This window comes from Lucilia cuprina, chromosome 2 (genome assembly GCF_022045245.1).
Source record: "Lucilia cuprina isolate Lc7/37 chromosome 2, ASM2204524v1, whole genome shotgun sequence".
Classification (NCBI taxonomy): domain Eukaryota; kingdom Metazoa; phylum Arthropoda; class Insecta; order Diptera; family Calliphoridae; genus Lucilia; species Lucilia cuprina.
Genome location: NC_060950.1, coordinates 38790412 through 38806962, shown reverse-complemented (window position 1 = coordinate 38806962; position 16551 = coordinate 38790412).

The window sequence follows — 16551 nt, the reverse complement described above, 5'->3', positions numbered from 1 at the left end:
ATATCCTTTCTTTCATTACCTAGTAAGCTAGAAAGTAATCATGAAATCGCGTAGAAACTTATTACTCTTGGGGTTAATGACTAATTATTTTTGTTCGACGAGGTTCAAATAATCACCCCTATTCTGCATTTCGATTACGTTTTCGCATTCAGTTACGCAACGATCGAAAAAAGGTATTTCAACAAAAAACTGAAACATAAGAAAAAGAAGAAGCAACTCCATTTCGCTTTAATACTTCACGTTTGTAAGTTGTTGTTTATGTGGCTGAGAGTCGAATAGAAATGCAGAATACCAAAGTTGCCAAACGAAGAAAATTTATATTCGAATTGAAATGCAGAATAGGGGACAATATGTAACTACCTTAAACAAATTAATAATTGGTTACATATTTGTTACAAATAAACCTACAAATATTCTATGTGATAGCTAATTATTATGAGCCGACTTTGTACGTAGAAAATATAGTCCGACCGAACTCAAAATTTCGTTCGGTACCGAACACGGAAACCAAACTTCGGTAAATTTGAAAGTTTGGTTTTCAAAGTTCGGTGAACACGAACTTTTTTCTTATGCCAGAGAGTGATAAGTTTCTAATAACAAACCATTTTTGTGAAATGCATATACCTTAATACTTTTATTTTTGGGTTTTAAACGATTTATTGACAATGATATAATTCCTTGTAAGAGCAAAAATCATGTGGTTAAAATTATGATTGTATTCTAAACATATTATCGTTATTGTAACAATTTTAAAATATCATAATATGATTAAATACCGTCAAAATATTTCATCAAGATATTTTATATTTATCATAATATTGTTATACATGATCCTATTATATTAAGTAATCAAAATTTAATTTGAAATATGTATCGAAATCAAAATGAATTTTATCGAATCAATAAAATTACACTTTTTTTTTAAAAAATATACTTACAATACCTAACACAATTCGCAAATTTCAATTTGCCGATTTATGTGAAAAAAATTTAAGTATAATTTCACAAAAATACTAGTATTTTTAAGCCTGTTATGAACGTTAGTCATTTTCTAAAGCGAACCCTATGTGGAGGGCATGTCCAAATGTAAACCGATTTTGTCCATTTTGAATACCAATCAAACTGCAACAATAATTTAGGTCCTATCGTTCTTTCAAGAGACTGACTAACTGAACGACAGACATGTCTAGATCGTTTGAGAATAAGGACCTAGAAAATTTCGACGATACAAATGAGATCAAAGATTTATAATTGAAACTGTAGAAAAAATATTTGTCAGTTGGAAAAAATTGTTCAAGCGAAATAAATAAGTTTTTATATAATTAAAATATTTAAGACTTATATTTTAACATTGGTTATGGGCCCAGGATTGCTATAAAGAATATAAGCTGTGTATCCTGTTGATTATAAATATAATCAAAGATAATTAAGAAATACAAGAATGTCTAACTCAAGTTTTCAAATAGATAAATTGCATGCTGAGAATTATGCATCTTGGTCAATACAGAAGCGAAGTTTATTGATAACGCAAGATTATTGGGATGTGATTGAAACAGCAACAATTCAAGAAAAATCAGCGTGGAAAGTGAAAGATAATAAGGCGTTGGCATCAATAACTTTGGCGGTGAGAACAACTGAACTGATTCATCTTAAAGGCTGTAGAAGTGCAAAAGAAGCTTGGTGTAAATTGGAAAACATTTACAGAGCTAAAGATCCTGCAAGAAAAGTTCATTTATTCAAGAAATTTGTGCGATTCAAGTTTTCATCTGAAGAAAAATATAGTGTACAAATAAACAAATTTTGTTCAATAGCAGATGATTTGAAGGATGCTGATATAAATATTCCTAGTGAATTACTTTCAATATTTTTATTGTGTAGTTTGCCTCCTGAATTAGAAAATTTTGTTATCGCAATTGAAAGTCGTGATTCATTACTAAGTATGGAACAATTAAAAAATAAAATAATAGAAGAAGAACAGCGAAGAAGTGAGAATTGCCATGAGAATAAGGATCAAGTTTTTGCAATCAAGAACCGAAATAAAAATTTCAAAAATAAGTGTGTAAATCCGAATAATCAACAAAATTATAAAAATTTGAAATGTTTTGGATGTGGTAAGAAAGACACTTACGTTCTCAGTGCCATGTTAAGAATAAGACTGTTGGTAATCAAGAAAGTGCAATGTTTATAATAAATTCTTGTATTAGTGATGATAATTTAAATGAATGGCTCTTAGATAGTGGAGCATCATCACATGTATGTCGAAAAAAAGAATTATTCTCAGATATGAAAGAATATAATAGTGAAGTAATATTAGCGTCTGGTGATAGATTTAATGTCAAGGGAATTGGTGAAGTTTAAGTTAAATTTAACAATAAATGCTATGATTTAAAAAATGTTTTGTATATTCCTAATATGAAATCAAATTTTTTGTCTGTTAGTAAGATGGCTGAAAAAGGATATACTGTTAAATTTCAAAATCAGTATGTTGAAGTCTTCAAGAAAAACGAATTTCAATTTAAAGCAAGAGTATTTATGGAATTTATAAAGCAAAGTCAACATTAGAGAAGCATTCAATTAATAAAGCGGAAAATTTTGATAATACCCTTTTGCACAGACGTTTTGGTCATCTTAATTTTTGTGATTTAAAAAAGTTGGCAAGTAAAGAGATGGTTCGTGGTTTAAAAGGTGTTTCGGCGTCAATCCGATGAGGTCCAACAAATAAATAAATAAATAAAACAAAGATTTATATTTAGTGCTTTCAAATATATTTGAGAATAAATCTCAATTTATTTAATTACCTTTGTAAAGAAAAACCAAGGTACGTTTTAGTTGCACAAGTGCAGTAAAGATCTACAATATGGCGAATGAAAAAACTAATCTAAACTTAAACTAGTTAACAGAGGCCAACAATTTTTAAAAACCGTTAGCGGTTTACTCGCTGAAACATTAGTTTTCCATCAAAGTTGTAAACTAAAGTAGTAAATCATTATGATTTACACTTAGAGGAAAACTTACCGAAAACAATCGTTTTGTACTTAAACATTGCCGGCCCCCTTGCAACACTCAAGGTGTTGTAACTAAACATACTGAGCCGTTAAAGGGCTCGCGAAGTAATAATAACACTAAATTTTTCTTAATTAAATAGAATCATTAGGAATTTCAAATTTATTTAAAAAATAGGTTAGTCATTACGAGACTGGATGAGGCATTATGAGACTCCGGTTGAGCCATTATGAGACTCTGGTTGAGCCATTATGAGACTCGGGTTGAGCCATTATTAGACTCGTCGGCGATTATTTCAGTAAAGCGACAAACCCGAAATAATCCAACCAAAAATGCTATATTGAGCAAGTGGAAGCCCTGGGCTCTGATGAATCCTTCCATTCAGAATCATTGGTGCTACTTCCGGCCCCAAAACCTTCGGCTAACTGGAGACCTCTAAACGGCTCCAGGATCATATCCGACACTGTGAATGGCGGTGTTTTTATCCGCTCCATTTGATACACTCTCGCCAGTACAATAATACGCTGAGAACTCTCAAATCTTGATTCAACCTCAATTCTACAGTAATCATGATTATTTATGTTAAACTTTGGAATTTTCAGTTTGGCAACCAAATCTGCGCAAATATAACTATTCTGGCAGCATAGATCCAGAACAGACCTCACCAAAACTTTATTTCGAGGCAAACATAGGTACAGCTGTATTGTGGGAGAGAAAGCGACAGCTTGTCGCAACTGCACATTAGCGAATGAGGCAGCCTCGGTGGATTTTGTAGATTTGGTTTTGGGGTGGAGTAAGAAAAGATGATGTTCTTTACAGTATTTACATTTATCCAAACTTTTGCAATTTTTCCTTACGTGACCGCTTAATAAACACCGATAACATATTTTGTGCAATGCCACTTTGCGAAATCTGAGCTCAGTGTCCATTTTCTCAAATTTACGACAAAAACGTAATAAATGTCTTTTATGGCAAATTGGGCATCTCGGTTTTTCCGGATTAGGACGCGCTTGCTGATCGACAGGATTCCAACCCGAAGCTTCCAGTACAGTAATGGTTGGCGGGGGTACTATAGATGGTTCTGCAACCACTTACCACTGTGGTAATTGGCTGTAGTTTTCTAACAGAGTCCATTGTTCTAGGGAAAATAAAAGGTTAGTAGGGAAATATTGACATAAAGTGATAGTTAACTTAATCTTGCAAAACAACAAGTTTGGTTATCGGTCTTTTAAGTATCCCATTTGACGTCCGAACATCAACTACTCGAACGTGACCATCAGTACCATTATAAACCTGAACTACTCTTCCTATCTTCCATGATGTAGCAGGTAACTGTTCATTTCGTAAAACAACTAAATCATTGATCGAAACATCTCTTTGGGGATGTTGCAACTTATACCTTTTATGTAAAGTTGCTAGATATTCTTCCCTCCATCGTTTGCAAATATGGTGAACTAAAGCCTTCACTTTCCTATAACGATTCACAATACTAATTGGACTGTCATAAATTGTTGGCTCCGGTGGAGCCAGTATTGCGGATCCTATTAAAAAATGACCAGGAGTGAGCGCAGTAGGCTCATTAGGATTATCAGGCATAGGACACAAAGGACGAGAGTTCAGACATGCTTCAATCCTAGCCAGGATCGTAGATAATTCCTCAAACGAATATTTACAATTTTGAACTTCCTCCAGCTTGTTCAGGCTTCGCGTTTCCCATTTAGATTTATCCTGACATAACCACGAAGGACCATGCCACCACAATTCACTTCGGGATAAAGTAAGAGGATCTACACCTCTACTACCTAAATCTGCAGGATTTTCCTCTGAACGCACGTGAAACCAATTGCGATTTCCAGTGTTCTCCTGGATCCTACAGACCCTATTAGCAACAAAAGTTGTTCAAGAATAGGGTGGTTTGCGTAACCAAGCCAATTCAATAGTTGAATCAGTCCAACAATATATTCGCTCAATCGGAATTTGAATGTCCCTAACGACATTTTTAAGCAATTCCGACGCTAAAACTGCACCACACAGTTCAAGGCGAGGCAATGACACAGATTTCAATGGCGCTACTTTGGTCTTAGAAGTTAGTAAGTTCGAGGTAATTTCGCCACTCGATGACTATACGTATATATAACACTCCGGCATAAGCCCTTTTGAGAGGAGTCAGAGAATAAATGAAGTTCAGTCACCGAATCTCTATAATAATCAACCCATCTTGGGATTTTAATAAAATTTACTTGGTTGAAGAACTCCACAAATCTTAACCACTCTTTTCTAGTAGGGTTTGTAAGAGAATCGTCCCATCCTATTTTGTCAAGCCAGATGCGTAATATAAAAATAATTATCTTTGCAATGACAATAACTGGACTTAACCAGCCTACTGGATCAAAAAACTTTGCTATTGTAGATAACACCTCTCTTTTCGTATAAGTCGTTTTTGAAGTCCATTTCCTGAGCTCAAACCCGGCAGCCGATAAAGCCCTAACCAACTGATCCCTTGCTAACAAAGCACTAGACACTTCATGAGCTCCAGATAACACGTCGTCGACGTACATTCCTTCCCTTAAAATCTTTGAAGCCAATGGGAAGGTTTGCTCAGAGTCCTCTGCTAGTTGTAGCAAAGTCCTAATTGCCAAATAAGGAGCACAATTAATACCAAACGTAACGGTCTGCAGTTCATAATCCACAATCTCTTCATCAGCTGAACTTCTGTAAAGAATTCGCTGGAATGGAGTGTGAGATGAATGGACTCTAATTTGCCTATACATTTTAGAAATGTCACACAAATACAAACTTAAATAGTCGCCATCTCAAAATCAAACTAATCAAATCAGCTTGCAAAGAAGGTCCTACGAATAAACAGTCATTCAAACTTTTACCATTGGAGGTCCTATTCGAGGCGTTAAACACCACTCTAAGTCTTGTGGTTTTACTTTCCGGTTTTAAAACTGGAAGATGTGGCAAATAGCAAGAGTAAGTAACGGCCTTATTTCCAGTCCCCTTGGGCCTCATGTGATCCAAATCCAGATACTCTTTCAGCACTTCATCGTACATTTTCTTCACATCTGGTTTTCGTGTAAGTGAGGCTTCCATTTTCGTAAACTGTTTCAATACTCCTGTCCTCGAGATTCCTAAATTAATTTCCTGAGGAAACTCAGGTTTAAAGGGTAATGATACTACATATCTTCCCTCTGAATCACGAAAGGTAGTCTTCCTATAGATTTCCTCACACATTTTATCGGATTGCGATAGCACTTTCCGTCTTGGTGGCTGTTCTAACTCCCAAAATTTTGTGAGATTCTCATTTAAATTATCCACCTTTGAATGGGTAATCGTAGTGGAGAATACATTTATAGAATCTTTTGGTGAAAAATTAACGGGTCCTGTCAAAACCCAACCAAACACAGTCTTCTGAGCCATTAAACTACCAACTATATTATTCCGAACTTCATTCAATATAATACGTGGATATAGGTCAGCGCCAAGTAATAAATCTACTGCCCTACTTTTGTAAAAGTTACGATCTGCCAGTCTTATATTTGGTAATTCACCTTTTATTTCCGAAGGACAATTGAATGAAGGCAAATTTCCGGAAATAGAAGGTAATACAAAAGCATTAGCTTCCAAATTAAAACCTGCATCTAGTGGGGAACCAACTCGAATAGAGCAACATTTCCTCGAAGTTGTAGAAGCGTCTTTATGAACACCGGAAATCGTAACATTCGTAGAATGTGACGGAAGTCGCAGTTAATTTCGCAAATGTTCCGATATGAAAGAGGCTTCCGAAGCAGGATCAATTAATGCTCTAGCTGGATACGTTGAATCATGACTATGAACCGAAACCATAGCTGTTCCCAATAAAACAGACGAATTTCGTAAAATATGGAAGACTTGGCGATTCGAATTAGTTGGAGCAGCGGCGGAGGTAGAAGCTTCTTGCAAATTTAATTCAGGCGTATTGCCAATTATTGCAACTTTAGAATTATTAGCTATAGGTGGTGAAGCAGAATTACTAACTGGATTCTCACGATGAAGCAAAGTATGATGTCTTTTCCTACAAACGGAACAACTATGTTCGCTCTTGCAATCTCTAACCTCATGGCTTGGTGCAAAACAGTTCACACAACAATGATGTTTCTTTACTACGTTATACCTCTCAGAAACAGACATTTTTTTGAATTGAAGGCAAAAACGTAATAAGTGACCCTGTCTATGACAAACTACACACGCATTCTGAGTGCCTTTATTAGAAACATGAGCCTTTACTTTCCGTTCAAAACCTTTTTTATCAACATTGGAACTCGTTAGATCGCGGATGCAATCCAAAGTCTGAATTCTTTCGGACAAAAACAATTTGAGTGGAAATTTCATAAATTGCCATGGCAGTAATAAAACCATTAATCCCGCGTTGCAACGTTTTCAAAGACGAGCTAGTTTCCTTTGAAATTGTCTCTAACCCAAACAAACCTTTCAACTGATTATTTACTAACATTCGAGGATTTTCATATGTATCCTTCAAGCTTTTCCAAGCGATATCAAAACCTAGGTTAGTCAATGGACTTTTAGATACAATCTCTCTTGCCTTCTTATCCGCCCTTTTTACCAAATAACATAACCGCTCTATATTACTAAGGCGACTGTTATTGGCGACTGTTATTGATATACATTTTCTCCCATAACATCTTCAGTTCGCTGTTCAAAACTTCAAAATAATAAACATGATGCTCCTCTTCGCGAATGGTATGAAAATTAGCCTCAAATTTTATAACCGAATCCGAAAGACGGGTAAAACGTTCGAGAGCTGTCAACGGCATTTTCAAAAAAAGTTTTAATTTAATTTCAAAATTATAAATTTAAACGGGAAAACCAATGTGAAGTCAAATTAACCGACCGTAGGGTGACTTTGATTAATTTGCAAAAGAGGAAGAAGAAGCAATAAATCAGCAAGACAAAATTCCGATAATAAAAATGAACAAATTTGCGAGAAATAATAAAATAAATTTGCAAAAAAGGTAAAAAATAAAACAAATCAATTAAAAAAAATCAATAAAATTGTTAAAACAAAATATTATATACATATGTCTGTATGTATGTAGTATCGCACAGTTTTTCTATTTTTATTTATACCAAACTAGTTCGCACTATTAAATTGACCACTTGATTTTTTATTAGCAATTCACATTTTTCTTTCCTCTATGTATTTTTTTTTCTTTAATTTTAATTATTTAATTAATTTTTCTTTATTGTTACTAATCTATTTAAACAATTTTATTTTAATTTTGTCTTTAATTATGGCTGTCTGTCCAAATAAACAAACACAGCCTTGATAAAAAGGTACTGATCATCAAATGTCAAAGGGTACTGTATAAAAACTGTATGACTCAGGGGTGTATTTCTTAACTTTAAGAAAATTAATTCACAGTAAGTAGTAAACATTTGCAAGGGAGAGTGCAAATGTCAAACAAACAAAAAATAAAACCAACTTGTTGTTTTCCTTAATAAAACACACATACACTTATGCACTCTTTATGTTTGTTTAATTGTATCTTTTTCCAAACACTATCACTTTAAAATCAATTTACTAACCTTTTTTCCAAGATATATTAAAAGGGGTACTTAAAGGGCAAATTATTCCTCGTCAAGGAGACTTCCTTTGTACTGTAATATAAATCTTTGTAAAGATTATCCGGTCCGAAGGAACAATGTTTCGGCGTCAATCCGATGAGGTCCAACAAATAAATAAATAAAAAAAAAACAAAGATTTATATTTAGTGCTTTCAAATATATTTGAGAATAAATCTCACTTTATTTAATTACCAAGGTACGTTTTAGTTGCACAAGTGCAGTAAAGATCTACAATATGGCGAATGAAAAAACTAATCCAAACTTAAACTAGTTAACAGAGGCCAACAATTTTTAAAAACCGTTAGCGGTTTACTCGCTGAAACATTAGTTTTCCATCAAAGTTGTAAACTAAAGTAGTAAATCATTAGAATTTACACAGAAAAACCGACAACAATCGTTTTGTACTTGAACAAAAGGTAACGTAAATGAATTTAACTGTCTTACATCTTCATTGTGTAAAATGTCATCAAAGTCTTTTAAAGCGTTAGGCACAACATCAACTAATAATTTGCTAGAGCTAGTTCATACCGACTTGTGGGGACCTATAAGGATTAAATCTTATGGTGGTGCCTTGTATTTCATTACATTCATTGATGATTTTTCTCGATATATTACAGTTTATGTTTTGAAAAACAAATCCGATGCTTTTGATGCATTAAAAGAATATTTATATATGTGGCAGAAAAACAAACTGGTAATAAATTAAAGAGATTAATGTTCGTAATTTTAACAAATAGATATCTACAGTGTAAAATAACTAATATGTAATTTTACTAAAGGTGTAAGTTGACATGTATTTCAAATCAGTACCTATGGATTAAAATTACCAAATATTTTTTACACCAAAGGTAACTATGCACAGATAGATACCTATTTGTTGAAATTACGAGCATTAAGTAGAAGTAATAATGGACGTGAGTACATAAATTCAAATATAAAATTTTTTTTGAAAGAACGAGGTATAGTTCATGAAACAACGGTTAGCTACATACCTCAACAAAATGGAATTTCTGAAAGAGCTAATAGAACCTTAATGGAAATGACCAGATGTATGCTTGAAGAAACAAAGTTACCTAAACAATTGTGGACAGGAGCCATTAACACTAGCGTTTACATAAAGAACAGATCACCTACTAAAGTTTTGGAAAATATAACCCCATATGAGCGGTGGACTGGAAGAAAACCTTGTGTATCTTACTTCAAAACTTTTGGATGTAAAGCTGTAGTTCTAGAAAAGAAACCGGGGCGGTCAAAATTGGATCCAAAAGGTAAAATCTGTACATTTATTGGATATCAAACAAACACAAAAGGTTATAGATTGATTGATCTAAATACAAATAAGATTGTTATTTCGAGAGATGTGAAATTTTTTGAAAATGATTTTGAGACGAATTCGATTGGCATTGAAGATAATTATTCTGATTTATTGGATTGTACAAACATTGTAAATTATCAAAATACAAATCGAGAAAATAATATTGAGAATTGTGATACAGAAGATTTAGAAAACGATAATGAAAATCAAAATACAAATGAATACAGAAGTATTAATGAAGACGAAATATTTTCTTCAAATGAAGAATTTTTTGGGTTTGATGATCAAGAATTGGCTGATGATGAAACGTACGAAAGAAATGAAAATTTAAATGGAAAAAGAGGTAGACCTAGTAAATAAAGAAATGGAAAACCTGGCAGACCCAGAAAGATTTATAAAATGGATACTGAAAAATTGAATGTAATAACTGATTTTAATTTTGATCCTAAAACAGTAAAGCAAGCAATAAATAGTAGTGAATCCGAAAAATGGCAAGAAGCAATGAATAAGGAATATTCATCATTAATAAAAAATAATACATGGGAGTTAGTTGAGAAACCTCAAGATAAAAATATTATTGGGTGCGAATGGATATTTACGAAAAAACGTTTCGCCGATGGAACAGTCGAAAAATACAAAGCCCGATTAGTAGCTCAGGGATGTTTCCAAAGATACAATGAAGATTATTGTGAAACATATGCCCCTGTTATACGGCATCCCACAATACGATTAATTCTATCGTTGGCTGTAAAATACAAATTGTTAATTAAACATGTGTATGTAGTTGCTGCATATCTCAATGGAGATTTAAAAGAAGAAGTTTACATGAAACAACCGGAAATGTTTATTAAAAAGGGTGAAGAAAAGTTAGTATGCAATTTGAAGAGATCATTATATGGACTTAAACAAGCTGGAAGAGAGCGGAACCATAAAATTAATGAAATTTTATTGAAAATTGGGTTTGTACAATGCAAAACACATAGTTGTGTATTTATTAATCGTAATCAAAATGAAATAAATGTTATTGCTCTCTATGTTGATGACATTTTATTAGCTTGTACTTACAGTAAGTCCATGGATAACATATTGAAAAAATTGAAAGAGCACGTTAAATTTGTAGATCGTGGCCAAGCTAACTACTATCTGGGAATGGAAATTATTCGCAATGACCCAAGAGGAAGTATTGAAGTACATCAAAAGAATTTTGTGAAAGAACTTTTGAAGCAATGGAATATGCAGGACTGCAAGCCAGCTAAGACTCCATTTGTTCCTGGGACAATTTTGTTAAAATGTGAAAAAGAAAATTGTAATGAAATGGTTGATATACAGAAATAGCAGTCAATAATTGGCAGTTTAATGTATTTGTCAACAATTTCAATACCTGATATAGCACATACAGTTTCTAGTTTGGCACAGTTCTCATCTCATCCGCACAAAGAACATTTTGTTGCTGCAAAGCACGTCTTACGTTATTTAAAATACAAAGAATTTGCTATAAGTTATTCCAAAGAAGAAAATGAACTAATATGTTACTCCGATGCAGATTGTAATTGATCGCAAATCATACAGCGGTTTTGTTCTATTTTTCGTAGGTGGGCCAATCTCATGGGAATCAAAAAAGCAGAACATTGTAGCTTTGAGTTCAATGGAGGCAGAATACATTGCGATGTGTCAGGCTGCAAAAGAAATCAGTTTTTACTGAAGCCTTCTAAATGAAATGGGATTTCAAAATTTGTTGAAGAAGCCTACTGTCTTATGTTGTGATAATCAAGGTGCCCAATATTTAACAAAAAGCCATATGAATATGAAGAGAAGTAAACATATTGATATACGATACCAATACATAAAAGAAATGAAATTGATTTAAAATATGTTCCTAGCGAGTCGAATGTTGCTGATATTCTGACAAAATGTTTGAATAATCAAAATCATTTTAAATTTTGTAATTTGTTGAATAATTTGATATTTTAATTTTGTATGTAAATAGAGAATTTATATTGAGGGGGTGTTTGTTAGAAATACTTTAAACAATTTATACTTTATGTTCAATATAAATTCTTTATCATATTAGTTTTTTATATATTTTTCAATTGTAGAAAAAAATATTTGTCAGTTGGAAAAAATTGTTCAAGCTAAATAAATAAGTTTTTTATATAATTAAAACAATTAAGACTTATATTTTAACAGAAACTATATAATTCAAATTAAATGTTTCACTTTTCTTAGATCTTTAATCACTTTCTGGTTAACAGTTTTTCAAATCAGCTGAAAAAAACGAACAATTAAAAAGGCGTTCAGTACCTATATATCGGAAATTTTTTGTACAGCCAGGATGTAAACAAATTTCCAGATTTTTTTAAAACGTTTTGATGATGTAAAAATATGATAAATAAACATTTTATAAAAAGTTCGGTGTTCGGTAAAAGTTTCGCCGAATATTGGCCGAATCTCACTTTTTACCGAACCCGTAACCGAACGTTCGGTCGGGCACTAGAAGAAAGCAAAAAAAAATATAAAAATTCCTCAACCGGGGGTTGAACCCAGTCATTCAGTTGTTTTCTATATTTCTCACTCCAGCCGCTTACTCGACGCTCCATTTACATGTTGCTTTTTGTAACATTTTACAGAAAAATATAAATTAATATAAAATTTTCAATCAAAATGTTATACTATGTGAAAAAAATAATAGTTTTTATGTTCATTGATTAAATTTTATGTATAAAAAGTAAAATTTAATTTTTGAAATTGGAAATAGCCAAACCTTTTTTTCACTGCAATCTCATTATAAAAACGTCGTTTATACGTGTGTAGTGGTGCTTTTTATCTTTCTTGGAGACTATGGACTAAAGTTAACAAAGTCAGCTTCGCTTACATATATAAAGACCTCCTTACAGTTTACTGCAGGATAGCCTAAAAGTTCCTTATGGAAGAGTAAATACCAATACATATTTTTATTTAATATTTTTTGCTGCAAAACCCAATACCGAAAAAGAAAAGAACATTTCATATATGTACGCGGCAAAAAAATATGATTTGCATTTTTTGTTAAAATAAAATAATTTTTCCATTTACTATTCAAATCTTTTTTTTTTAAATAGAAAAAAGTAACTGAAACTTTTTCAATTATATGAGAGTAGACTGCATGTAAATTTGAAATTTTAAAGTAACACCATTTTTTTCAAGTGCTTTTATAGTCTAGTTATGAGCGTTAAGTAGTCCATATAAGTGGGTCAATTACAGGCCGATAGTCATAATAAGCTATTCTGATGTTGTAAAACTATGTCATAAAAACCAAGTAATAGTTCTACATTCGGCTGCGCTGTATCTTATATGCCTTTCATCATTATGTGTTAAATAGAACAAAATTAGGATTAGGTTCTCACCTAATCCGGGCTCTACATACTTAATTTTATATGTCTAGGTTCAATATTATAGAAAATTCAAAAAGTACCTTTTGTAGAACAAAAAAGTAAGAGTTCTATATTCGGCCCTTCAGCATAATGTGTTAAAAACACTCAGTAGGTACGAATTTTACTACAAAAAATAAAAAATACCAATTGTAAAACGGTAAGGTTTTTCAGGGCTCTACATACTTAATTACATGTTTCTAGGTTCAATGTTATTAAAAATTCAAAAAGTGCCTTTTAAAGACTGAAAAAGTGCCAAAAAGTCCCATTTTATACGTGCTACATGCTTAATTTCTTATTTCTAGGTTCAATATTATAGAATTTTTAAAAAGTACCTTTTGAAGAACGATAAAGTACCAAAAAGTCCACTTTTATATATTCCCACCTAATCCAGGCTCTACATAATTAATATCATGTTTCTATGTTCAATATTATAGAAAATTTAAAAAGTACCTTTTGTAGAACGAAAAATTACAAAAAGTCCCTTTTTATGTATTCAGACCTAATCCGGACTCTACATACTTAATTTCACGTTTCTAGGTTCAATATTATAGAAAATTCAAAAAGTACCTTTTGTTACCAAGAATCCAAGTATTTCTTTGTCCATTTTCATATTTTTCTTGGAGTTTTTGGTTTGCAGCACTTTGCTACAATATAAAGGAATCGTGGTTGGCGCAGGGTCACAAATCTAAAAAACAAAGTTAATATAAAAGTTTCTAACTAAAGTGAACGTTGTGATGTCTAAACTTACCACCATTTCATTTATACAGTAGTAACTTTTCGGTTGTAGTATAATTTAAATTGTTTTTCAACAACTTAAGGAAAATTAAAACACAATATGCACAAGAATTGTGTAACAGGTTTATGATAAGACTTAATGGACGCATAGTTTATAGTTTACTTAAGTTCAAGTTAAATTTCCGATTTAAACAGTACAATAAGTAGTATGCAAAATCCAAGAAAGACCAGAAAACAGCATTCATTATATGATAATTTTATATACAGTGACTCAATTAAGTAATTTGCCTATGTAAAATTTTATAAATTTTAAGAAAAAACTTTATCTGAACAATTATTTTTAGCAAAATAAAGCAATTTGTTTGTTGTATTCTTTTAAAAAATATCTTATATTTTAATTTTCTACTATAAAAAGTAAAATCGTTATATTAATTATCGAGATTTTTGATAAAATGTGAACGTATTGTTAATTTTTTGGGTCAATAAAGTATTTTTATGTTCTTTGTTCATTTTTTTAATATTGCTGCATTATTTTATAAAATTTAATATTTTTATTACACCTATATATTAGAATAACATTTTTTAGATATTTAAGTAGTTTGGACATTTCCTAACCTATTTTTTATCTTATATACCTATCAGAATTTATCAATATTTGACTTAACATGAAATCTATCTTTTCTTTCATTAAATTTCGAAAATAACAAGTAATTTTGAATTGGATACATGATATATTAGATAATCAATGGATTTGGACCTACAACAAATGTTTTGTGAGGTATAAATCTATATATTATAACAAAAATAATCCGGGTTTTGGTCATTTTGTATTGATAAACAAAAACTACATTACGGAAACTCCATCTATTTGGGGAGTATTGTGTAAATTTTATTTAGAATTGTATAATATTGATTCTTATTCAATAAATCTAACACTAAGTACCATCCTAGCCATTCTACGCATGGGGACATCACCATATACCACTATAAAACTATTAAATGCTAAAATCTTGATTTTCAACCTCATATTTTAAATGCTATATTTTATGAATAAAATACAGTAGACGTATTTGGATCTGGATAGTAATTCTTAATTTGGGTTCTAAATATGTATAAGTGTGAAAAATATTGCTTTTTTGACGTTACGGTATGATAACCACCTCTATTTTAAAATGTCTAAATTAGGTATTTTTCCTGTACTACACGACAGTTCCTTTTACATTGGTTCCAAGCAACCTAAGGTCTGTTTAGAGGTCTAAATTTAAACATAGTGTTCCTCCTAGTTCGTATATAGATTTTGAAAAAGATAAACCAGGAGTCCAATAGTTTTCCTTGGATACAAGTCGTCTCCCTTTGGCAGTTAAAGATTTTGAAAGAACACTCAGTGCGTTTTTTCTAGTAATTCTTTGGATCATTTCATCTATTACTCTATTTTATATTTTTTTATCTTATTGATTAAACATTTCATAATTATATTTTATTGATTTACACTTGTTCAAGAAATCTAAACTAATTTTTTATATCGAAATTGCTTCATTATTATCCTTTAAACATTTTAAGGCAAATAACATCACATTTTCACCAATGAGGATATTATTTTTGCAAATCGCAATTGAAAAATACTTAACTCTTCCTTTTAACAATAAAACAATAAATTCCAAAAATAATTAAAAAATAATTTGAATTTGAAATTAACCGGAATTATTAATATGCAAAATACTTTATTGACATGCAAATTCGTATGAATAATACTAAAATGCAACAACAAATGCAGCAAAATTTGTATTTTAATATTTTTTCTAATTTTTCTCATTTTACACAATCTCTATTTTTAATTGGAATACATATATTTACTTTTTACCTGTTTTTTCGAATTTTATTTATGAACAAAAAACAAAATTCTCTTAAAAAAGGCAGACAAAAAACTAAGTTGATTCACTGTACCTGGAAAAATGCAACAAAAGAACGGGAAAGCTAGAAATCTTTTTCATATAACTGCCTTTTAACAATCTGTCCAACTTCAACATTCAAAACAAAAAAAAAAATGATCTCTTTTTGATAATATTTTTTGAGAATGAATTTTAAAAATGTTTGTTATAGAAATGATTTTATGATTTTTTTTATATTGAATTCCTTGTTAATACATAAATAAAAAAGAAAAACCGATTAACCGTTTTTTATACAAAACCGTATTCGAAATCGGTTTTTTAAAAATTGGAATTTTTCGAAAACCAGTTTTTGGAATATTCCGGTTTTTTGAATACTCTAAGTATACCCCTTGGATCATTTTGGTAATTATTTAGTACTTGTTGATTCTTCAAAGGCTGATGCTGGAAATCAGGGTTTGAGAAACTCAATTTTTCTGTATCAGAAGATTTAAAATCTAAATTTCCAAGCTTACGTCCTGATCGAAGCGCTCCTGTTAAAAACAACGAAACCAACAAAATTGTTACTTCTCAT